A 25,689-nucleotide genomic window follows, 5' to 3' on the forward strand; every position below is an offset into this window, starting at 1 on the left:
ATAATGCTTTCTTTTTATATAATTATATTATAATATAACCTAGATAATGAGATAAAAATTTATCTTTGATACTCTATATTCATGAAATTAATAAACATGAAATTACATTTTTAGAGTTAAAACTTAAAGATTAAGCCGATAATATTATTTTACATTTATACAGGTATGGTTAAAAATAAATTACTTTTTAGAAAATAAATATTACCAAATGTAATTACAATATAAATAATAACCATTGCATGTTTTAATAAATTATTTACATTATTATTTATTGATATTTGTCACAACCTATAACAATTAATACTTATTAATATAAAAATAAGCAAAATAATATTTAAAAAAAAATATATGATAGCGTTAAAACGGTTTGAAATTTAACAGTTTTAAAATTAGTAATATTATAGTAATATCTTATTATTTTATTACTTATTAGATTCATCAATAATAACCGAATATTATTCTTAGAAGTAGGAACAATTATTAGGATAGAGAATTATTATGATTATACAATTATTAAAACGAACTTTGTGGTATTTAAATACAAGTATTTACAAATTGTTAAAAATACTTTTAAAAAGTATTCAAAATACTTAAAAATACTTTAAAAAAATTGTATTTAGAATACCAAAAAATACTTCAAAAAGTATTTTAATACATGTATTCATATACTTGTATTCGAATACTTTACAAGACTGATAATAACCATTCTGTAAACGATACACCAGTCATCCACGCCTTTTTATTTGACCGGTACATTAGTGGGAAAGATTTTATGTTTTTGGAACAGCGTGGATTGGCAAACTTTCCTATCATTAAGGGCTTAAGTTTCTGGGATCCATCCATGTTCGCGGCCAACATCACTGTTATCCGTTTTTTACTATTTTTATCACCATGGTATTTTTTCGTTTTTAAATGTAAAAGTGCGATTCGGTAAACACTTGTAAAAAATTCCGGTCTCATCTGCATTAAAAATATACCTAGCATCATAATCAACCAATAAACTGGTTAACTCATTTTTTTCAATCTAGTGATATGCACGGGTCATCACTTGTACTCTCTCCAGATACTTTCTACGTCAAATCATGACGTTTTTTACATTTTTCCAACCAACCCTCACTTGTTTAGAAATTAGTAATACCTAAGTTGGTAGCAAACAACTTGAATTTTTCTTTTAAAATAGGTCCTGATATTGGAATATTATTTTGCCTGCATTGAGTAAACCAAGCCATAAGACATTCTTCCAGATCAAGGTACTCATATTTTCTTTGTCTGATCCTCGATGAGTAAGGTGCTAATGTTGTAAGATGGTCCTTTTGTTTAAGTATCGTTGAAAGCGTAAAAGCTGGAATTCCAAATCGTAGAGCAATATCTTTTTTTTTTCACCTGCTTCAACTGCTGCGATCACTTTTTTTTATGAGCTATCGGCAAACATTTGTACTTTACGGACCCCATATTGCGACTAACTACGTTTTTAACTCGATTTTAACAAATTTTACCCATTACAGAGGTTTATTTTGATAAAATGATATGATTAAAGTTTAGATTAGGTAGATAAGGTACGATAACATTTAAACTACGATAATATTTAACAACCGTCGTTAACAGTTTTATTGCGAGTATGCCAAACAGATTGTACATAATCTTTATACATATGAACTTACATATAATCGCATTTAAGGAAATTCGAATTATAGAGGTTTGTGGAAAAAAATTCGAATTGTAGTGTCACTACTAGTGTGTCCCACCGAAAGACATTTCAAATTATCGATAGGACCGAAATATATGTATTTTCTTCTAATTAAAAAGATTTTCTCAGGGGACTTAGAGTTTAATTCGATTTATGGAGTTTTCGAACTATCGAGTGGCTATTACGAACGAATAACAAATATCCTGAAAAAAATATTATTTTTTAATTCAATATTTTATAAATTTAACGTATTACCTTTAATAAAAATATATAAACTAAGTATTAATTAATTAATTTATTAAATTAAAAGTACTAACCATTTTTTAATTTTTAATTTATATTTATTTTTTTATTTTATTATGTATTTTATATTCAAATTAGCTAATTATTATGGTATTTTTTTAGATAGTAAAAAATAAAATAAATAAAAAATTAAAAATGTATAGCAATACGAACATTAAAAAATTTAATTAAGTCGTATGAATTTTTATAACTTATAAAGATATAAATAAAAATTTGAATTTTAATATAATCATAAATTATATAAGTTTTTATCTATCTAAATACTTATATTCTAAGCAAATATTTTAAAATAAAAATTAATTAATCGTGTATTTTCTTAAAAGTTAAACTACAAATGTTTTTAATTTAAAATTGATTTTCAAAATCATTTTTAAAATGTTGTTATAAATATATTACTATGAAAAAAAATCAACAAATAATCTTTTTCTTAAATACCTATATATTTTAAACTTAATAAATTTTCAGTAAAGTTATTTATTTAATTTTTTATGAAAATAATTTATGATTTACTGTTTACAAATGTATTTATAATACATTTTTTTTTTTATTTAACTATTTATACAACTATACAATTAAGCACAAGTAATAATGAATGATAGATTATTATTATTTTTTTTTTTAACATGGAAATTGACACGATATAGGAGGGCTCCCAATTAAGATTAGAATGAAGAGAGAAAGTAATGTGGCTCGATTTGTTAATTTTTCATAGTGTGAACCCGTTTTCAAATAAGTTGAGGTGATGTAATTTTAAAGTTACAACTGTGGGATTAGTATCTGATGCTAAGATACTAGTGTTGCCGGAAAATTATTGAGAATAATGAAAGAAGATTTAGGTATATTATAATACATTTTACACCAAAATTATTAATGTGAAATATAAATTCTTCGTAATAAATAATAAAATAAATAAATAACACAACCGACTTTAGTATTTGTTATTTTGAAATATGATTGACGTGATGTATATACATTAATTATTATTATCACTAAATATATGACTGTAAAGTAATACACATATATACTTGATCAAACTTCGGTATAAATAATTAATTTCCTATGATAACAACCAAGTTTCTCGTTAAACAAAACGACAGTGTACAGTGTTGTACATTCCCTAAAAGTGTTCGACTCAATTCTTTGAAATTACCAAGCTGTAGTTTCATTTAAATATAATATTAGATTGATGCCTTGAGGTTGTGATTTAAAATGTATAAGACTTATCATACATTTTATAGCAATACGATAGTAATATCCGTAAATTGTAATTTACTCACATAACATACCATAAAAGTTGTTACATTATTATTATAGGATACATATAATACTAAGAAAAAATATTATTTAAGGATTAATCTCAGATTTTTACTATCTTTAAAATAAAATACAGCAGTTTATTTGAAATTCAAAAATCAAATGTCATTAAACTAACATTTATCAATTATGATATATGCTCTTATTTATTAACCATACTATAACAAGTAACTTTTCCACTGAACTTCGGTTAATAATTAATAAACAATTATTTTTAATACTCAACTAATGACAATATAGCTTCATAGTAAATAAGCATTCATTAAAAATGTTTAATAAATACATGTGTCTTCAAATTATTTTTTGTGTTTAAAAATATGAGTCAAACCACTAGTATTATGTTCTCGATTGACTACTAATGGAATACTTCAACAAGTTTAATACTATAAAATGTGAAAACTTAAAGACATGGAGGATAAGGAAACAAATAAAGCAAACTCGAACAAATAACCAAGATGTTAAGTATCGATTTTAAATGGCCTCTACAATTGGCTTCTTAGTTCAAATGAATAATACCTATTATCGACGACAAGTAAATTTACATTATTTGATTGTAAGTTTGACAGAAAATACGAATTCATTAGACATAACTAGATTATTTATCATTAAATATTATGACTTAGGAATGTTAAATAGTTAAAATGTATTATGTCATTACAGTGAACCATCATTCAATGTTGTGTTACAGTGGCGAAGCGTCTAGGAGACAATGATACAATGTCTACCCACTTTTAATACGGATACATAATTTGGTTTTATTATATTTTATTTATTTTTATATAATATATACTTCAATATTTATCATAATTTTACTTTTGTGTCATACCGTATTAGTATTCTTAAAATAGATTAGTTGCGGATCGTGCACGCGAGCTGTCACCATTGTGGCGTAGTGGTTAATTCTATAAACATCCAAATATATATATATATAAAAACTAATATCATGAGACGATGCGTTGTAGCGTCTTGTTTTTCACAGCACGGTGTGCAGGGGGAATAGGTTATTGTGTGGGGATTATCATTGCGCTATGAGACATGTATTGCGTTCGTATTTATTATTTAATTTTAATATACATTATTTTAATTGTCATTAGGGACGTGATATCGATACTTATACTTGGTATTGAATCGAATGAAAATACCGATACGAAAGGACCGATATGAGTAAATATCGAGAGAAAAGTATTGATACTTTATTGGTATCGGTAATATTACAACGTCCCTAATCGTCATTGCTTTTCGCGTTGATGCGTTATTGTTCAACACAATTTTGTTATCGAGTTATTGGTTGGTTTTTATTTTACGATTTATTTATTTCTAGCGTGATATTCGTATCTAAATATTAAAATATTGTACTATTGTCATTCGCCACTATGCCTGATGATTTAATTAATGAAATGTTGAATGATGGAATAGTAAACTACTCATACGAAAAAAATTTGAAATGAAAAATAAAAGACCGTGTCTCTTTTATCATAAATACATATAAAGTTATAAATGGGGAGGACTGTTACGTATTATTTTAATGTCTCCCCAACTTAAATACTCGTTCTTCGCCACTGTTGTATTATCAATCTACTTTCATTTTTTTTTGCCAACCCATGATCAACATGGAGAAAAGGGGAAAATGCAGATATTTATCGAATCCACTACATTTGAGCACAGATAACTTATCAAGATAAAAATGTAATCCATTGCCGATGTTGAAAAATAAATCTTTGTTTTTTATTGTTTTTAAACAATATGAATAGAAACAATAAGAAATATTAAATGTAATAAACTATCATTAATGAAATTCAACAAGAAATAACAATGTCGTTAACAAATAATAATTGAAAATGATATTAAAAGTTTAAATTTCTACGAAATAAATTATACTACATTCAAAAATAGTTATATCAATGAATATTTACTAAAAAGATTAATTTATCAATCTATTGAATATTATTGATTTCTGCAATAAAAACTTTAGTTGTACCTGTGTTTTCTATAAATTTACTAAATTTGTAATTGTTATTAGCGACACACTTTTTCCCATGTCTGATCTCAAAAATACCGGAAACTTCCACGTTGCTAATACTATAATGAATAATAAACCTTATTGTCGATTACAAATCCAAATTGGAACTGAACTTACTGAACATCTGAACGCTGAAACTATTGTTTCAACATATATAACATATAAAATATAGTTTCACAAACTATATCGTATAAATAGTTATATATAGGTAGAGCGCGGATTTCTATGCAATCCCATATTTTTTTTTTTTCAATATTTTTGAATTTTTGTCAGTTATCTCCACGAATCATCATAATTTGAAGCTAATGGTGAAATTTTTTTGCATATTTCTGCATATTTAGAGGTTATTACATATTTTTGCATATTTTGGCAAAATTCAAAATTTATTGCATATTGAAGTGAAAATTTAAAAAAAAATATATAAAATAATATTTTGTCTAGTAGAAAAATTAAAAATAAATTTCATAGTCACTAAATAATAATTTATATATATATTTAGTTATAAAATAAATAATCGATAACGACGTAAATTTAATCGCTCTTGCTGTGTTAATCGATTATCGACATACGACTTGCTTCAAATATGCCCCAATAACTTCGGTTGACATCGAGGGTTCGTTTTCAGTCTTTAAAAATATGTTAACCGATAAACGACACAGCTTCACAGAAGATAAACTTGAAATGCATACGATTATTTATTTTAATAATAAATAAAATTTTAAAAATAAATTAAGTTCGGAAAATTCCCTAAATTTTTTTTGTATTAAGTATTTAAGTAATTAATTTTTATGAGTTGAATTATAAATTTTAATTAAATAAAAAATGCTTGCATATTTTTTGCATATTTTCATGATTTTTACTGCATATTTATGGCATATTTCGCTACTTTTAAGTGCATACAAATCCGCGCTCTATATAAAGGTATATATATATATATAGATAATCGTTTCTGTATTATCACAACAGGTGATTAGAGTATGTATCCAAACGTTCTGCGCCCATTTTATTTATAAGCATATATAATTCAAAACTACTATAAAATATTTACTGCGAATTTTTTTTAAAAAATATTATTAAATTTAATAAAAATACAATTAATTGTTTATACTAGAACTCTTTTACAATAAACTAATAAAATAAAATAAAATTAATGATTGAACAATTTTTCACATGTTACATACTCATATATTCTTTTAATTCTAGAAACAAACCTATATTTTATCCTTCCTTTAATTCTTCTAATACATAGAAAATCTATTCGCCTGCTAATAAATTAATGTCAGCTGGTAATTCCTTGTGTAATATTGATCTTTTTCACACATAAATCACCGAATTTACGGCATCTCTATATTTATTGTAACTAAGAATTATTTCTTACCTATATTTAATTATTATATTATGCTCTTGTATTTTATTTCTCCTTACATGAAAAATGTGTCATTAATTATTAATCTTATTTTATTAGTTTAAACTAAATACTTAAATTATTTAACCTGTATATACTTATATTTAATTTAGAAAATTTTAAGTTTAATTTAGATTTAGATTATTGAAATACTGTCATATTGTAAAAAATAATTATAGTTGGAATTTTATTTCCGTAATAAAGAATAAAGATATAGTATTATATGAATTCAGATAGTAATATATATGTACAAAAAATAAATAATTGTATAGTATCTACTAATACAGTGTCACTATTAAAAAATATTACATTTTTTGATTATTTATGTTTCAATTTAGGTTATTGAAAAATAAAATTGGTAATGAATAGATATTTTATATTTTTCGTTTAATAATTAATAAAGCTTCGATAAATACTACATATTAAAACTATGGTTATGTTTAAGTCTTATCCTTAGTATGGACCCTCACTATAAAGGACTGTATAGAAAATTATATTTAAACAATATTATTAAGGAAAACTAATGAGTGAGAAAAATACGGTTAGACATACTGTATATAAAATATATTAATAAAAATATCAATTTCTTAAATGGAATTATTTTGTTCTTAAAATAATTTCTAAAATTATGTAAATAACTATGTAAGCACTTTGTTGTTTTTATGGTAAGTTTTATGTAAAGAAATGTGAGTACCAAAATTAATTTTGAAAATTTTAAATAAATCAATGGATTAACTTAGTTGAATGTTTTAAATAAAATCACATGCATAATATAACACTTTTTTTAAAATATGCTAATACTATTTGTTATTCAAACAAAATTAAACAATGATTAAAATATTTATTAAAAATGTAAAAGCATTAAGTTAAAATACATTTAAACCAGTGATACTAATGAATTTTTAATGTTTGGTAATTCCATAGTTATATCAACAAATATAATTTATGTATTATCGTGTATCCTTAATGTATTTATTTATTTATTTAACAAAATAAAAATACTGTTTTTAACAATTTGTATGTTAAATTTATTGGGAAAACATATCTATCATATTTAATTAATTAATTATACGTTATGATTACTTATTTCCCATTTTTATTATTTTATTAAAATAATTGAAAAAATTGAGTATTTTTTGGATTAACTATTATAATAATTATAATTAATAATATATGTATATTATTTTTTTATTTTAATTATTTGTAACAATTATTGTTACAATAGTTAAATTACTGTAATATATTCCATGAAAATAAATAACAATATTAAACTAATTTAGTAATTTTAGCCAGTTATTTTTGTTATAAAAATCGCTACTTAATCTTTTAAAATTTTTAATTTGTTCAAATTAAATAGATCAGATTTAATTTGATTATACAATAATAAACATCATATTAAAGTATGTGTCTCTTGTTTCATAATTTAGAAAAATATATTAACAGTTATTATATATTTAAATTAATTTTTCTACGTCTATTATTCAAAACCAATAAGCTTTATAATTATTTAAGATAATTATCAATTTTGCAAAGTTAAAAAAGATCAACAGAGAATCATTAACACGAAAAACAATAAATATTTAATTGAATGGTTTTGATGGCATGATAAAATAGAAAATCTGTCATCATGACTTATCAGACTATCATAATATTACCAGTTGTTCTCAATTATATAACAAATATTATGTCTTAATTTTAGTTTCTTATAACAGTTTTATGATAAAAATATTGTAAAATTATAAACTATTTCATTATTAAGTCTCAACTCGCACGAATTATTTTTGTTTTACTTTACAGGCGAACAAAACAATAGAAGTTTAATGTTATTAGAGAAGTTATTAATATGGAATGAAATAATAGTACCTACCTATATTAAGACATATTTGTAGAAAGTGACAAGTAACAACATTTGTACATGGTAGTATTTTTTTTTAACATTTTTATTATTAGAATGAGACTTTTATGGCCTATATTATCTTAATATACATAATAAACAATTATACAATTAAAATCCAGGCTTAAAACCGTTACTAATAAAGTTGGTAATCGGCTCTGATAGGAGCCGAAAATTTTTTAAAACCGGTAACCGGTTATCGTTTAATTTTGTTATTATGGTGACCGGTAACCGTTTCTTTAAGGATATTTCAAAAACTATAGTAACCGTTAATCGTTTAAAAGCCGATGATAAGATTTTTAGGGAATCGGTTACCGGTTAAAACCGGTTTTTAAAAATCATATTTTTCAATCAAATTTTTAAAACCGTTTATTTAGGCGATTCGTGGGTTAATAATATAACTTTTATTATTACAAAATCAAAAACTTAATATGCTTTAATTTGGTCGATTTCACTCAAAATCAATATTTATTTTTTCAAACTGCTTTAAAGTTTAAAATATATTATGATCGAGATAATGATAATCAAAAAACTAAATTGCATAAAAAAATTGTATTTTTATAATTTTCTTATTTATAACAGAAAATAATTGAAATTAAATATAATAATTTTCTAAGATGACACTAAGATTGATACATTGCTACAGAACTTTTTGGTTATATTGTGTATAATACAGTACCCCAAAAAATGGATGAGCAGATATTAAAACGACAGTATTAAAATATCATAAATACTAAATGGACTCTATTATTATATTACTCTATTCCACCAACTATTTCGTAATAGGAATCAGTGCACCACGACGACGACGTTTATGACGGTATTTATAATGTATAGTTATACATATATATATATATATGATATTCATAACAGATAAGCTATACTCGACGATCATTAATTGGGGCTATTTGAGGCTAATTAATTATAAAAAATATTTAAATATAGCTGTAAAATTAAATTCAACTATAATAATATAATATAATCATGACATAATTCAAGTATTAATACCACGAAAAAACCATTAACTATTTTGGTCGGGAACAGGTTTTGGTTATAAAACCAGGATTTAAAATGCGAGGTAATCGCTTTGATGTTAATATTTAGATATTCACCTTGATTACTGATAACTAATAACCGCTTCCAGCATTCCAAAACTAAAAGCGGTTATCATTTTTCGGTTCTCAAATTTACGGATTTTACCGGTTTTCGTTACAAACCGGTTACCGGTTTTATTCCCTGATTAAAATAATAAAAAATAATAATATAATATGACTTACCAAAAACTGTGTCAATTCAAAAGATTTATTCCAAAAACATTTTTCTGTAAAAAAAAAAAAAAATTCTGTAGATTTATTTATATGATTAATTATAAAGTTCGATTTGAAATAAAATCGTGATAAAGTGAGATAAATATTCAAATTTAATATGTGACTTGTAAAATATTACAAAGCTCAGTATACATTATTATAATTCAAATATCTTGCTCAAATTATTCACATTTTACTGGTAATTTACTGTTAATATTAGCTTATTAATCATTACAGACGTGATAACGGATTTAATGGCATACGAAAATATACATAATAGTACGAATATAAATTAATATAAGTGAATAATATTGAATCTAAAATCATATTATATGTATGTAAATTATTTTAGAAAACTGTATTAATATTGAGCTAGAAAATTTTAAAAATGTTATTTTTTTAACTGTGTTGATTTGATGAGAAATGTGATTATCTCACCCACACAAATAACACGATAAGAATAAATATGTTAAATTTTCAAAATTTACATTATACAATACGAAACTGTTAACATACCTATACTGATTGAATAATAGTGTTTTCTGAAAAACATCGTATCATTAAAACCAATAACTACATTTTTCCCCTTAAAAGTCAAATACCAATATGTATATAACCAATTAAATTGTTACATGAAGCAATTATTTATTAAATTAAATAATATTAACATTGAATTTAACAACGTTTATTGTATATAACTATAAGATAGTTAAATGCAGTTGTAAATCAACCATTGGTTACCGGTTATGACATTTTTGAGGGAGAAACATCTATTGTTTTATAAGTCAGAAGCATTGTTTTCGTTCAATAAAACGTGGGTCTCTAGCAAGTTATAACATTTGTATAACATCATACTTTGCCTTATGTACATGCATCTTAGCCAAAATATGATTGCGTTCTATGTAAAATAAGGAAATAATAACAATATAATTAACAATATTATGATCAATCTGAGGAAATATTTTCCATAATTTTATTTATTATATTTATATATATATTTAATTTCATTAATTAATTATCTCTACTACACAGCACAATATAATTGCTTTGAAATGCAAATAGTAATTATGGTATATAAGTAACACGACAGAACATAGAGAACACATCAGTTATATAATAAGCAAAATTAAAGTGGGTATAATGAGTGACGAGCCGACCAGAATCTTGTATATAGGCATAACACACGTTTGTCCGCACTCGGTGAATGGAGGATTAGAATCTTACAAATTTCAATTACATATATTGTTACCACTATTATCATAATTATTATCATTATTATATACACGGTTAAATCGTACAGCGTTTATCTTAGATTTTTACTCGGTCACCTGTTAAAATCAAGGGCTGGCCCTTAGTAGTTTTCATAATACCTGGTAATGAAACGTGTTTAGTCGGTACCAACTTTCATCGGTTTCTAAACGGGATGAAGACTACGATGGGTATGTAACGTCCGGAGAGAGTGAGTGCACAGCCGAAGGGAAGAAAAAACAAACTTTATCTTTTCCGGTTGCCAAGTAAATGTAAGATGGCAGAAAAACCATTTATTATAACTGTTTTTGGCTCCGGAATCCAAATAATAAATATTCCAATGGTGGCAAACTGCGGGAAACGGGTGTCCTCCTACCCGCGATCCTACTCGTTCTATACAGTAGTCGTGGAACGGTCTACAGAGGGTGTGTTAGTAGTAATAATAGTGGTAGTGTGGTAATGGTGGTAGTGTTAGAGCTAAATAAACGGATAGAAGCGAACGGACAACCGAGAGAATGTCAGACATTTTTGAAACCCAGCTCAGAACTTATCGAAAACTTTATACTGTCGACTCGCGCTCTCTCGTTCACTCTTCCTCTCTATTGTTTCGGATTGTAAATGGACTCTTCGCAAACGCCATCGTCAGCAAACCGATAGCAAAGGCGGTGACAGTAGTAGTGGCGGTGGTAGAGGTGAGTGGGCAATGTAGTAGTGACGATGGCCGAACGAAAGGAAGCAATTAACTCGGATTTATTGTTAGAAGGCGTAACGTTTTAATTGAAACAACAACTTAAGCGTGCGCGCTCGTATGTGTATGTGTGTGCGCGCACGCACGACGTGTCCATGTGTATATAATCACTTTTCGAAAAACGAGAACAAAATTCCTTACTTCCGCACTGCTTAGATCGAAAAATCGGAAAATCGTGATACATCAAAAGTACACAGCGCACCTAGAGAAACGTGACGTCTCGTAGAGTGTTGCCAAAACATATTTGCCACACTTTTGCCATCATGTTCCCTCGTGTGTAGTAACGAGTGTTTGATGTTTTTAGTTGTTATCGCTGTGGCGGAACATTTTCAGTTCGATTGAACTACGTCCACAAAAGTCACAGCAACAACATCACTAACATCAACATCGATCAGTGTGCTACGTGTTACAGTTAAAGACTTTGTAACAACATATCATTGCGTTTGTATACACATGAATAATGTGAAAAGTTTATGAATAGACAGTACTGTCGTTAACGGAAAAGAAAAGAAAGTACCATCACGAGTTGCGTATAATGGTATTTATGTTATTCAGATGGGGGAGGGATGTTAATTCTTTACATTTTTTTAAATTAGTTGAAATACATAGAGTTTTATTTACTAACCGATACAATGATTGAGACACTATATTTACAACAAATTTTAACTATTACATCACAGATTTTTATTTTATTAAAACTTTTACTATTGTTGTTTTATTTTATTATTATTGTTAAAATTTTTATTCATTGTTGCACAAGAAATTTAATTATCTTCACAAAAAGTTTTGAACCCAATTACAAATAAATAAAGCATAATATAAACATTTCAATTTAGGTAATTTTAACTACATACAAATATATACGAGTAATACATAACTATATTTTACTATTAGACAAAATAAACTAACATATAAATAAATAAACAAATGCTTAGCCTGGAGAATTATTATATTTATAAAGTATAACTGGTTTCAATTCCATCCTCAAATATACTTATACAAGTTCAGTAAAATGTTTATATACCGACGATGAATTTTTAATTCAAAACCGATCGTACTTTACAATTATAATAATACTCCAAGATAAACATATATTTATTTATTTATATATTCATTTATGAGTATATCTTATTTATAAGATTCTCCGATCAAAGTATTTGTTATTAAACTCCTATGATAAGGCTTGTATTATATAAAAATTACTTTTTACGGTAAATACATATGTGAGTATGTTAGATTTTGTAAATGTACGTTACACTCAGTGTTGGGATTTATCTAGGTAGATTTTTTGTCATCTTTTATCTTATCTAGATAAATAACGCTAAGTTATCTAATTACTTATCTAAGATAAAAATTTTACTTATCTAGATAATTGTCTGTATTCTTGCCAAGATTAGAGTTATTTTTATTCATGTATGGAGACGACTCCAAGAAATCAGAGATCATCAAAATCGGTCCAGCCGTTTTTGAATTATAAATTCTTTAAATAAAGACTTTCTTTTAAACACATAGATTTTGTATTCATAATCATATTTCGTGCATTGTTAATAAGTAAATATTATTTCTTGGTTAGGTTTGTTTGTATTTTCACGTCGGGAAAATATTTTTGGTATTTTTAAACTTAATTTCTTATTTTTCCACTTAAGTTTCAAATATAGTAGGTATTTGATTTTAGTATACACATGTAACTCATATACTGAATAGTCATTACTTCACTCTTGGAACTCGTTAAGTCGTAACTACTTATAGAATAATGAAAAATCATCAAATTAATATTATATGGAAAACAATATTGTTAACTTAAAATAATTTTTATGTATTCTGTATTCATCCTGATACGTACAGAGCAATTTTCATTTTTTTTTTTTTTTTGTGTAATATTTTAGTGATTAACTATCATTAAATATTGTACATTATATATAAATACTGCTTAATGGTACACTATAATACTACAATAAACATTAAACACCTAGATACCTATTGATAATAATGGTTATAATCGAGTCGTCACAGATATTATTAGAATATGAAATATTGACCAAAAATAACATTTTTTGAAAATATCTTTTTTTTTAATTAGATAAATTTTGCATTATCTATTCCCATCACTGGTTACACTAGGTTGATGATATGAGTCGTAGATAGAAATTGGTTGAGCTTGATGATGTTGACTGAATCTGGGCTTAGTATTTCCGCTAGGTGGTCGGATAATTGAAATTTTCTTTTATTCATGCTATATACTTATACTCCACATACGATAAGAACGCGTTTGACTGTGAGGGGTACCTCACAGCATAAGCAGGTATAGGGGTTTTATTTTTTCATTAAATAATTGTGCGTTAGACAAGTGTGTCCAATTCTGAGATGGTTGATAGCGGGCTCATATTTTCTTGGGGCTTTGGTGGGGAAAGTCCAATGTAATATTGTTGTTTTAATTTCATTACAGACATTTATTTAGCTACAATAAAAATAAACCATAAACGATTCTGTTAACATAAATTACTTTTGAATCCAACTAATTAACGATAGGAAATATCGTATATTATTATTTAAGGACATTTTTTATTATACGTATTTCTTAAAATAAAAAATTATAAATTCCAAACAAAATATATACATAATTAAAGTTACATAAGTTTTGTAGATATAAATTACAACACTGAATTGTAAATGTGAGTTGTCAAACAACAGGCCCTCGTATTTTATTACTATTAGAATTATGATTATATACCAACCTAGAGGTTTAAAGACAATGAATACCGAGACGCGTTAATTGGGCCGATACTACTAGATATTCAAAATCCGTAGAATATTGGTCTCGTGATATTTTTATCAAACATCTTTGTGTATGATTTATTTTGTATTTTTATTTTTAAACCACACTGGGTCATATATAAATTGAAATTCTTATATACATGCGTCATAACCAAAACACCAGTAATTTTTAATTCACGTGTCCCGCGGCGAGATAAATGACGTCCACAATGGGTAAAATATTCGCGTGTGTGTCCACACGTGGTGGTAACTATTTTCATATTATTCTTATAGAATAATTACGTCTTGGTCGATGTATGGAGATTTGATACATAAATATATAATTGTTTAACTTCCTTTTTTTTTTATTCTTTTTTCATCAATTTTCATACCATTCAGGCTTTCTTGATCATTCCTATAATAATGTCATATACATTTCAATAAATACTTCCAATTAACATAACTATGCTTGTTTTTTCTATTTAAAATGATGTATGTTCTGACCACCGATTTTGTGCTGCTACACGACTGCGCAATTTTTCCTTTTTTGACCCGATTAATTACACTACGATTGCGCAAAATATTTGCAACACGATTGCGCTCAGATCCCTTTTTACTTGATAAAATCGCAACATCATTGCGCACCAAATTATAATATATGTATATGTACTATGTATTATAATTTATGTACAACATAAAATAATGTATACAATACTGGTACATACTTTTTACATATAGTTTTCATATACATGCACTCAAACTTATAACCTATTAATCAGGGCTTTACATTCATATTAACCCGAACCCATAACACCCCTAAAACCCATTAAAAAATCAAACACCCAAAACCATATAACCCGAATGATTTTTTTTTTAAACACCCGAATTAACGAAAACCCGAATAATTTTTTATTTTACAATCTTCGTGTGACATAATTTTGTATGTATTTTTGTCGTTATTTCAGTTTTATCATTAGTTGTTTAATAGTAAAATTATTATTCACAGGAATAATTTCACAAATAATATTCAAAATTATTAATTAATCTAAATTTATCTAAATAAAGATAATAGCAATATATCATATTGACAGGTGTGCATGAATGGTATGGTATATTGAATGTTCAAGTGTAAACACTGGGATACTATTTTTAAAATTATCCCAAGTGAATACGTCGTATTATTATAATTTAATAGGTTATAGGACTTCTACGAATCACCGAGTCGTTATTTATTGTAATACTGTAAGTCTGAAATAGAACTGATGTCTCGTGTACGATTACCTAAATTGTTGTTTGTTCGCGTTATTCGTATTTGTTCAGTGTATGGCATTTAGTAAATATGTCTATGGCGTGAATTGTCAATTTTTGTTGGTGTAATAATTTCATCGTAACATTCATAATTACAAATTATTATTATTTCTGTATTACGCTGTGTCCTAGCTAGTGCATTTTTAGTGTGTGCACGCACCACAAACCATAAGCGGAAATTTGGTGAAATTTGTGGGGGCTGATTATTATTTACTTATTACACCTATAGATACCACTGTGCACAATTATTTATTTCAACGAGGCAATTTACGAAGTTTGATAATTTGACATTTTTAATCAACAATTTAAACAAAAAAACAATTAGGTGCCTTATCTTAAACATTTTTAGAGTAGGTATTCTAAACAGAAATTATTAATTAATTAAATTAAACAACCTATACGAGTATTATTACCGACGACTCCAAAAACCGCACACTTTTGATAAAATACAGGAAAAAACCACAGTTTTGGTAGGTAAAAACCGCACATCTTATAATGATATATTATTTATTATTTATACAACATATTTATTCAAAAATTGAGGTTCAATGTATATAGGCATTGAAAAATTTAAAAAAATATTTAAAAATGTTTGTGGCTAAAATTTTTTGCGACGTTTTTTCAAAAAATTAAAATTGCCCCCTTTATTACTACTTCTTCTTTTTCTTAGGGTTTATTGGGCCTTTAAGACAATCCCGTCTCGCAACCTTTATTACTATTAATAGTTTTAAAATCCATTTATAAAAACTTTTTTTATATTATATATATATGTATGTATATAAACTTTACGTTATACCACTCGTTTCGGTCGACAAATGTACTAGTTATTTTTCGAGCACATCAATGTGCGATAAAATAAGCTTTTGAATGTAACAATTAACTTTAAAATTATATATACAACACTCGTCTATACAAAATACATTGTTATTAATACATTATATAGTGAGGTTTTTACTCGCTATAAGTGTGCGGTATTTGGTTGTACGATATGGTTTTTGTCTACCAACCTTTTTGGGGTTAAAATCAAATGTGTGCAGTTTTTGGATGCAACTACTATTACATACTATTAATATTACATTAATTGCGATCGTCCCAAGTCATGACAAGTAGTTTGTAAAATCTTACGAATTTGATTTAATTTTTATCACAGAATATTTTTTTTTTAATTCAGTTATTAAAAATGCATTTTACAATTATAATAATTATTTTATTTTTAGTCACTTAACATTTTTTAGGGCTAGAGACTAATACCTATACTTTATACTTCTGAGGGGCTTAGTTCCCTCAATTTCCGCCTATGCCACAAACACAAACGAAGAATACAAAATAGTTTGTTTTTTATCGCATGCGATATGCCCGCATTAATTAGGAGTAGGATATAGTGTTAGTATTTTTAATTTTAATAGATATTATAATTTATAAGTTTCATACACACATTAAATAACCCCCTCTTTCCCGAAAATAAATAGTAGTTACACCATTGCTTGAAATTAACATGATAGTTTAGTCTAAAAAACTGTTGCACAGTTGTATAAGAAATTGATATTTTATTACATAGGCAGGTAACAAAAAATATAAATATTTCATTAGTGGAGGGGACATAGGCGCAATTAGGGGGGGCTGGAGGGGCTAAGCCTCCTAAAAAATATTCAAAGCCCCCCAAAAACATACAGAACTTTATATTATTATATTGATAAATAAAAAAAAATATGTGATTACTACTGAAAAATGAATAAAATACATTTTTGTTATTCTTTTTTTAGTAACAATATTATAATCATGGTCTTAAGTAATATGTCTATTATTTCTAGAGTCTAGACCAGTGGTGGGCAAACTTTTTTAATGGGGGGGCCACAAGGTTTGAGAAATTCTAGAGGGCCAGAATTATAGAAAAAATTCATTTTGTGTTAAAGCTTTGAATCATAATATTATAAAAACATTACAGCATTACAGACAAATGTTACAAATTACCTTTTACCTTAAATAATAATTAATTTAACTTTTATTAGAAAGCTCAACCATGGTAAGCGTGTGAGACATATATAATTGTTTTTGATTTTTCATAATATTTTTGAAATCAGGTTTCAGCTGTGATGAAACAACTTTCAGCAGTGCGAAAAGGTGTTCATTAGTCAATCGGTTTCTGATTGAGTTTTTCTGCAATTTCATGGTCGAAAAAGTTTGCTTGCACACATAAGACGACGTAAACATCGCCATAATTTTCTGAGCGTGAGCAATTATTTTTGGAAATTCGGCTTTCTGCAGTGCTCTATAAAAATCTAGTTTTGTGGAATTCAAGAACAATTGCTTTAAATGGGTACTGCACTGCATTTCAATAATTTCCAACTGCATTTCTGCAGATTCATTATATTCATTCATATTCATTCACTATATGTATTATACGTAAATATAATATTATAAGGAATAACGATTAGGTATGACGACAGTGCAAAGACAGATAGCATTACACAAAATTATATCAATTTATTTATATACATAAATACATCATAGATATTATTATACGAAAACTACGATAAGGACGCACCAAACTGAGATCCGGGAAATATATTAATATGAACAAAAATAGAAACTATATACCGATTATCATAGTACCCACTATCTACCTACACCACGCTGTGAGGGTACAACCGCGCAAAGTCCGCGGCAATCCATTTTTATATTTAAAACTATTTTCTTCGATCATTTTCAGAATATTTCGGGAATTTTTTTCCTAAATAAAAATGATAATGTAAAAAAATAAAATATATAAATTATAAGAAATGCTGGAAAACCTCCGCGACCCTAATTTGAGGGCCATTACTATCCATGTCGGTGGACCCTTGGCGGGCCGGATTAAATACTTTCGCGGGCCGGAGTTGGCCCGCGGGCCGTACTTTGCCCATCACTGGTCTAAACCGTGTTTATTATAGCGCACCTCTGAATATAATTACATCTTGAAAAATATGATAAAAGGAGTTCCTAACTATTTAACCATCAAAGAAAATATATCTAAAGATACGTTTCCAAATCTTTTTAAAATTATTTAATTGGCTATCACTCTTCCGGTCAGTTCATCTACTTGCGAACGGTCATTTTCTGCAATAAGAAGAATTAATAATTATCTCAGGTCTACTATGTCACAGGAACGATTTTCAAAATTTGCAATACTTAATAATGAGAGAGATATTATTGTTGACACCGAAATTATTTTAAATACATTTGCTAAAAAAAAAAAATAGAAAAATAAGAATATAAATGTAAAAAACTATATTAAATGTGTTATCTATATTTAAAAGCGAATTTTTGTTTTATTATTTATTTTTAAATTTTACTTACCTTTCAATAAACACATTTTTTATAGAGGGTAAAGGGTGGAAAAAAAGCTTCTGAAAGGCAGTGATTGAAAATGTATGTGAGAGGCTGAAGCCCCCTAATTTTTTTACTCTAATTGCGCCTATGGGAGGGGAGCTCAGCCTCCCCACCACCCTCCACCAATGAAAAATAATATTTTTTCTTGACTACTTAACACCCGTATTAACCAATATTAACCCGATTAATAACGGTTATTAACATCCAAACGTTTACTTAAATGTTGTATTGTGATGTTTGAACACCCGAATATATTCAACATCGAAACTCGAAACCCAAAAAAATTATTCGGGTGCAAATCCTTGCTATTAGTTCACAATTTTCTTTCGAAATTATTACAAACTTAGGACTGTCAACAAATTATCATCGTTGGCTTGGTTAAAAATCGTTTTTTCTAAATTTCATGTACGCTAAATGTATATAGTACATAGTCAATAGTCGAAATTTATTTTATTAAAAATTGTTTTTTTTTTCATACTGATGGTTATCACTGATAGTTGATATTATTATCAATCAACATTTCATTTCAATTTTGAAAAAGTGTATTTTTTGAATTAATAGTTTGAGTGCAAATTATATGCAAATTATAGAAAGTATGTATTGTATACATTATTTTATATTAAACAAAGTTATTATACACAGTATATACACATATAATTTGGTGCGCAATGGTGTTGTGATTTTATCAGGTAAAAAGGGATCGGGGTGTAATCGTGGTGTAATTAGTTGCGCAATCGTGTTGCACCGCTGATTTTGGCCACAAATCAGCCCTAAAACAGTAAGCTCGTTAATCGGCGCTCCTGCATATATAATCGCGAAACGTCGATATAAACGTATTTTTAAAAAAATTACATCCATTGTAATAATGTATATTTTATACTAAAAGAAATCATTATTTTGTTAATACATAATATTAACGATAAAATAATGTAATTCAGATTTACATTTCATAAATTTATTACTACTTAAATAGTCAAACATACGATCATATTAAGTTATAACATTTTAAGAAAATATTTTTGGTAGATTTTTATAAAGAAAGTAAAAACCATGGTTTGACGGGTCATATTGAAGGCATTCTAAAAAATTTCTCGGTAAATTTCAAATTACATCAGTCATAAGAGCTTACACAAGAAAAAATACGAAGTATTAAACCTTGTTAACTAATTTTCTTTATCTTATTATTTAAATAATATTTTTTAGTATAAATTACAAATGTTTTGATTATGACAAAACATAATAGTATTACAAAATTATACAACTATACCTAACATAGAATTATATTATAAATATATTATAATATTTACCATAATGTTAATGGAATAAGTACTATTATTATCCATATTATGTGGACTATAATGCGGTTTAATTATGAATAACATATGAGTAGATATACTCATATTAAGATATTAATGAGCCACTAAATTGAAATCAGATTTCCTCGTTCTAATTGACTCATTGCAATAACTGCTAACTAAAATACGTTATTGTTTTAGAAATTGGTAGGAACACCCTGTTATTTCAAAAGATTGTAATTACATAATTACCCATACATAAAAATTGTATATTATTAAATGCTATATAAAAAAAATTACTGTGACTTTTTTAAATGTTCAGTATCGAAGTCCAAAAACAATATTTAAAAAAAAAAATACATTAAAATAACAAAAATAAGAATTATGTATTCCTTCAATAATGAATTTATAAATTATTTTTTTTTTTTAATAAATAAATTTCATAAAAAATATTCTTTTTGGCATGTACAATGAATAACTTTTTATTGAAAATATTATATATAATGTCATAAAATACGTGTTTACAAGCTTTTTATAGAGTCGATAACATTGGTATAAATTGGGATCTACCTTATGTTATATTACCTTAAGTTATAATGACCCACTGTAAATAGCTATTGACTATTAAAATAACATTTACTATAGAAGGAAAAATGAAACGAAGTTATAATTATAACATGATAAAATAAGAATTATTCTGTTTAACCCACGAAAGAACTGGTATAATACATGTGTATGGGAAGAATTTAACTTCTTCTTTATAAAAGAAAATTGAACAGTTGAGGAACAATTTTCAGATACTCCTCTCTTTTGTAAACAGTTAAATGAAACATATTTATTTTTAAATTAATTCTGTATTTAATTAATTAAAATTTTCATAAATTTATTGGTCTAACTGTTTTATTCATTGCAGTTGACATGAGTGCTAATACAAATATAACGCTAAAAGTAAATTGCTTAAATAATAAATAAATAAAATGTAACAAAACAAAAATATGATAACCTTGCATCAACATACAATATAGAACACAAACGTTTATAATAAATAAGTTATTTTAATTCAGAAAACTGTCGTTAAATATGTTTAGGTTAATACAATTATTTATGAGTCATTAAAAACCGATACCATATCCAGCATTATACATAGATAACCAAAATATTATCTAGATAATATAATAGATAATACATTAAAAATTCATCTACATAAGATAACAGATTAATATTTAAAAATTTATCTGGATAATAGATAAAAGATAACTACATTTATCTAGATAAAAACATAATTTTAAACAGTTTCATCATTCAGAACTTACATTTGTAAAATGGTTATTTTTCTATGAAAAAAAAAATTAACTATTAATTATAATTGAATTGGTTTAAAATACTCTTAATTAATTTTGTGGGATTATATACTGTAGATGAATAAAGAATCTTGTAAAAATTTATATCAATAAACCTATTATAATATAAATATATGAGTGACAATTGGTTTTTGGCAGTGTTGACATGAAAAAACCATTTTTGATTCTTTGACTGAAACGATTTTATAAAATTTTCCGTTCAACAGATAATTATGTGTTTCGTCAATGATGGTATTTTCTTTAGTTGTAATTGTATATCCAGCCTTTTCAAGAACAATTTTTTTAAATGGCCCAGGTTGCCCAAGCCTGGGGATATCTATTGTATCAGAAATATCAGAATCATCTTCATGAATTCGTTTCTTTTCTCGATAAATTAATTTATCCATGTTAAATTAAGATATAAAGACTATATAAACTAGTAACTAATGTCGAACAGCTGAAAATAACTAATAACAATGATGATTGATGGAACGTTAAGGTAGCAAAGTATGAATTTAGGATACTAAAAATAGTATTATTAATGTTATTAATACTGGTATCTGACGGACAATTTATCTTTTTTAATGTATATATGTATGTATGTATATTATATTTATGAAATTCAAGTATGATTAAATATATTATAATTTTAAAACTATTCCATATAAATCAATATATTTATTTTATTTAACCGTACGTATTTACCAATAACTAATTAATGATTACTGTTACCATGCTGCTATTATCAGTATACACTAACACGATTTAAGATCTATATAAACTATAATATTTAGCCGTGGTTACTATTCAATGGTAACTGGTTGGCTTTATTATTATTTATTACTTTAATCTTAGTTTATACATTGTTATTTATGGAATGTTCTAGCCAAAGATTGACGTTTTATGTCCATGTGTTAACACAATTATCGTGTATATTATTATTATATAAGTATAATATTAGCTATTAAGTAAAAGTATATTAAATTCCGGGCGTAAACATTGGACAGCGGGTATCGCCCAGTCGTGGATAATAAAGAGGAAAAAAAGGTTAATCGTTAAAAAATTGAATGGTATTATTTGAAATACATTCATTTTTATATGTTTTCTGGGTAAATAATTATTCAATACCTTTTCTTCATTTATAGAATATGTATATTTAAAATTTAAAACGTACATACGGTAATACTAAGTGTTTATTATTCCTCGTTTTACTTTCCACAAAAAAAAATTATCTTTTTCAAAATTATCTAGATAATTTATCTTAGATAACCATTTTATTTAAAAAGATGGATAAAAAGATACTTCAAATTATTATTATCTAGATAAGATAAATGTTTTTATCTAGATAAATCATCTAGATAATGCACAATACTGATCATATCACCTAAAAAGTTACTATTAATCCCCATACGGTTTGTAATCGTGGGTAGAAAACCCATTGAAAATACGAGTATCAAACAATGTCAAATTATAACTCTTGTGACTATGAGTATCACAACTATAATTACATTACGTTATCACCAACAAGATGACACTTAATTGACTTAATTCTCTAAATTAAAACATATGAAATTTATGGAATATTTTTCATCAAAACTAAACAAAAATAATTGTGCTATGATGTTTATTTTAATAAAGACAATTTAATTTAAAAAAGAAGGAATAAGTAAATTCATTATTTGTATTGTATTTTTATCCGTTATTTTGTTACACAAATGTATAAACAGTAAACACCAACGGTTTTTCTTTTTTTTCTTTCATATTTTTACATTGCAGGCAAGCGTATCTTCCACCATAAATAGAACTAGCCGTGCGTATGTGCGCACTGGACCATTCGGACAAACACAGGATATATTTAAGGTCGTCTAAATAAAATACAAACGGTCTTAACGGTTCATTTTTTAAAGTCTGAAGGATACATTTTAATACATTTTTATTTTACTTCTACTTCACCAAAAATTAAATACTATCACTAATCTTTATGATGCATCACTCCGAAGACAGACCATGCCCTAACTATGTAATTTCTATGGATATAATATCCACCTAGTAATTTGTTACATCTTTTTTTTCCGGATTTATGTCAAAACTTAAGGGAAAAAAAATAGAAAACATAAATTTGGTATTATTTGTCTGACAAATATATCCACATGTCATTTTGATTTATAGAAAATAATTTCTTCAAAATAAACAAAACAAGTAAAAAGTAACTTAAAAGTAACTCTGACATTTTATGAAACATTATTAAAAAATCTTCGAGTTCAATTTATTTGAATTTTGTTAAGTGTAAATATGAACTAGTAAAATTTTGATCCAATGTCTTTTTTTTTGTTGTGTTACAACTCTATTATATCATCAACAACGCATCGTGTCCGTCATTATTATCGTCTATTTACATTGAAAATAAAAAAAGTAAAAGAAAAATGCACATAATAAAACGAAACTTATAAGTAGTTGTGATTTAAATTTGAATATTTTTTCAGCTTTATTCGGGCTAATATGTTTGTAATACAAGTTAACCTACTTCTTCATGGTGTCTTTTGGTAATGCTAAGTAGCTCACAAATCGCGTTCACTAAAAACAGGCTGGTAGATCGCTCGCTACACTAGAAACGAGGTGATCGATCTTCAGCTACACTAGCACTAAAAACCTCATTTTAAATAATATCTTCTGTTAAAATAAATTATCTCTATGTAAAACAACTAATTTTTTTGGCTATATATACTGACAATAAATTTTTAATTCGAAACCGGTTGAAATTTACAAATATAATATTCCAATCTAAATATTTATTTATTTATTTGAAAACATAAAATATATGTTTATTTTCCTTATATATTAGTAAATATATATAAAAATAAACAATAATTTAGTATTTAAAATCTTGAACAAAAAAAATAACGCAGTTTTTTCATTTTTTAATAGCAGGTAAAACGGATTTTGATGATATTAGATTTTCATTCGATTGTCAAATAATAAAATTCAAAGTATATTATATTTCTGTACAAAATGAAAACAATAATATTTAATATTATTTTATCAGAAAAACTACTTAAGAAATAGTTAAATAACTGGTATAAAGAATTATTTGGGTCCAATTTTTATCTTATAAAATATGTATGAGATTGTCAGTTCCGATTTACTTATAATAAAATCAATATACGCTTAGTTTCGATTCTAAATTCATGAACGATACAAAATGTTAAATAAATATAAATCCTTATTATTTAATTATTTATTGAAGTCTCATACTAATATTTTGCCATATCATATAGGTACCTAATAATAAGCCATTCATTTTAAAGATTCAAGTCCATATCATATAAAAACATTACATGATATATATATAAATATATCGTATTCAAAGAATTAAAAACGTCACAACAAATAGTCAACGTAATAACACTCAAACAAAATGAAAAAACTCGGAGGACATAGCAAAACTACATATATATTACGATAAAATAGTAAAATACAAATTATAAGTATAAAAATATATATAATCTTATACAAGTGATGCGATGGATAATATTGTACTAAATAGTGTGCGATACTTTAACTTTAAATACCCTTCATAGGTAAACCTACTCGTATTGCAATAGTAGTATAATATTTGCATGATGCAAAACCCACGGGATCGCGACAAGAATAAATTGTGGTATAGGAGGACGTGATACTCAAAAGTATGCCGAAGGCT

At 26.0% G+C, this 25,689-nt stretch overlaps 1 protein-coding gene across 1 annotated transcript in view; it reads right to left on the reverse strand.

The window, feature by feature from the left end:
• LOC112692894 (glutamate receptor ionotropic, NMDA 2B) overlaps positions 1-25,689 on the reverse strand; it is a 384,123-nt gene that overhangs the window by 268,029 nt on the left and 90,405 nt on the right. Inside the window, exon 2 of the mRNA XM_025567711.1 lies at positions 9,901-9,944. The gene's annotated coding sequence lies outside the window, so the exon portion shown is untranslated. The remainder of the gene's footprint in view (positions 1-9,900; positions 9,945-25,689) is intronic.

The sequence above is a fragment of the Sipha flava genome, unplaced genomic scaffold (genome assembly GCF_003268045.1).
Source record: "Sipha flava isolate LNK unplaced genomic scaffold, YSA_version1 78_pilon_pilon, whole genome shotgun sequence".
Lineage (NCBI taxonomy): Eukaryota > Metazoa > Arthropoda > Insecta > Hemiptera > Aphididae > Sipha > Sipha flava.